Source organism: Octopus bimaculoides, chromosome 15 (assembly GCF_001194135.2).
Source record: "Octopus bimaculoides isolate UCB-OBI-ISO-001 chromosome 15, ASM119413v2, whole genome shotgun sequence".
NCBI classification, from domain to species: domain Eukaryota; kingdom Metazoa; phylum Mollusca; class Cephalopoda; order Octopoda; family Octopodidae; genus Octopus; species Octopus bimaculoides.
Window position 1 is genome coordinate 52,235,113 of NC_068995.1, and position 2,549 is coordinate 52,237,661.

The following is a 2,549-nucleotide window of genomic DNA, read 5'->3' on the forward strand; positions in this document are numbered from 1 at the left end:
CGTATACATGTTTGTGTGAGTATGTATGTAGACGTTGTGAATGCAGGAGGTTTATTTCTTTGCTCCAACATTTGAAACTCCGAGTACTACAATGACAACCTTTCACTGTTTGTTCTAAATTATAACATATAAATAATCCTCTATTTCTCCAATATCGAAGTCTCATTCTTTTATAGCCAAAAATATTATGTGATCTGATGCTGAGCAAAATCATTCCTAGAATGTAAAAGAATGCCTGGAGTTGCTGCTTCAAAGATGAAAAATCCTATAAGAATTTTAAACATAGAATAACTCTGGAAAATGGTATCCTTTGCAAAGATGATTGTGTTGTTCTGAAAGAAATATCCAAGAAGCAAATCATTATAAATGTTCATGACAAGATCTATTATGATAGGGGCCACTGGACCATGAATCATTCCATACCAGGCCACACAGAAAGAATAAATTTTTAAATTTTGAGGTGTATAATCGTAGAAATAAAGTATGTAATATACAATGTCACAATTACATTTGTATTATATATGCAACAATTAAATTACATAAATACAAAGGCGCATGGCTCAGTGGTTAGAGTGTCAGGCTCACTCATGAGGTAGCGAGTTCAATTCCTGGACTGGAATGTGAGTCGTGTGCTTGAGTAAGACATGTTGCTCCAGTTCACTCAGCTGTAGAAATGAGTTGCAATGTCACTGGTACCTAACTATATCAGCCTTTGCCTTGGATAACATTGTTGGCATGGAGAAGGGAGGCTGGTATGCATGGACGACAGCTGGTCTTCCATAAAAGACAACCTTGCCTGGATTTGTGCGTTGGAGTGAAACATTCTCGGTGCAATTCCATCATCATTCATGACCGAAGGGGATCTTTACTTTTTTTTAAAAATCAAATTATATATTATGTACTTTGTATTTTTTTTTCTTCTTTTTTTTCATTTTGTATGCATGTAATCCCCTAGTCCATGGAAAAAGTGGCTTGCATGAAACCTGTCTGTGGTGCAAAGAAAATCTGGGGACCACTGTGTTATGGCATTACTACTACTGCACACAATCATTTGAAACCTGGAGACCTCACTATTTACGTAAATTTCAAAGACTAAACACACAGATGTTCTAAATGCACAGAAATAATGAATTTTCAAAAAAAAAAAAAAAACTGGCTTTTTTCTTGGTCCAAAGAGTTGTCATCTTATTCAATTGCAGCTGATTGAGTTTTTCTATGCTGGTATGAGTGTTAAAGGGTTTACTAATTTCACCTTTAACATTTCAACAAATGCTGACCTTTTAGAATACCATTCATTGAATCATACATCGAGGTTTGTACCTGTTTTTTTATATAAAGACAATATTTGTAATGACACTTGAGATTTGTAGATTTTGTACTTGCAAATTTGGATATTTTCATAAAAACCTTTACACCTAATTTTTTTCCTTCCGTTTTACACCACAGCATATCTCTTGACAACCATAATCCACTTGTCCGTGAAATGAGAATTGCATGAATTTTCTGCTCGATTGAATGCAGCAGGAAGATTAATATGTAATGCATAAAAAGAAAAGGTTGCAACACTATGGCTCTAGCAAAATGTAACCACTAGACCTTTCGGTCAGTAATCCTAGCATCTAAGAAGTTACGGCCACTGCTTCTCTTTGAAACAAATTACAAATGTTTACACAGACATTACTCATTGATTCAAGCCTATTTTGTTTAGTCCTTCCTGTACAATAGCTATTTTGTTTTAGTTAGTATCTCCTGATACTATAGGTGCAGGTATGACTAGGTAGTTAAGAAGTTCACTTCCCAACCACATGGTTTAACATTCAGTCCCAATGAGTGACACCTTGAGCAGGTATCTTCTACCATCGCCCTGGGCCAACTAAAGCCTTGTGAGTGTACAGACACACACAAATGCATACAGCTGGATGCCCTTCCTAACGCCAACCACTCCGAGAGTGTAGTGGGAGCTTTTACGTGCCACCTGCACAAGGGCCAGTCCAGCAGAATGTTTATGTAATAAACTACTGTAAAGCTAAAATCAAGTGAATCTTTACAGTATTTGACTGCATATTAAAGCAAGAAAACGTGAAGTGGATTATTTGGTAATAACAAATGTTTTACTTTGCTATCTCCTTTATTTGGCCAGTGCTTTTGTAACAAGACGGCTTATGGTAGGTGTTATCATCACTAGCTATATGCTTGAGCAATGAGTTCAAATCTTTTGCTTTCTCCTTCATGATAGTGGCACGGCATTGCAAGTTTTTTGGGGGCGCTTAGTGGCATCCACCATTTTATCAGAAAGATTTAAGGTGTGTCCAAGACCTGCAACAGAACTTTGTAATATACATCCAAAATTGAGTGGAATGGTACATCAACTTCAGAATTAATCTTAAGCAAATTTACTGATCGCCTTAATCATCATCTGTTTATTGGATTTACTATATAGCACTGGATCTGTATAACATCGTTATCTCTGCTCATTTACCTTTTGTGAGCTTTAATTATATATATTTGTGAGCTTTAAATATATATATTTATATATATATATATATATA

At 35.5% G+C, this 2,549-nt stretch overlaps 1 protein-coding gene across 4 annotated transcripts in view; it reads right to left on the bottom strand.

Annotated features, from left to right (window-relative positions):
- The window catches only part of LOC106870781 (chromodomain-helicase-DNA-binding protein 1), a 62,115-nt gene that overhangs the window by 47,916 nt on the left and 11,650 nt on the right, over positions 1-2,549 (bottom strand). The window lies entirely within an intron of this gene.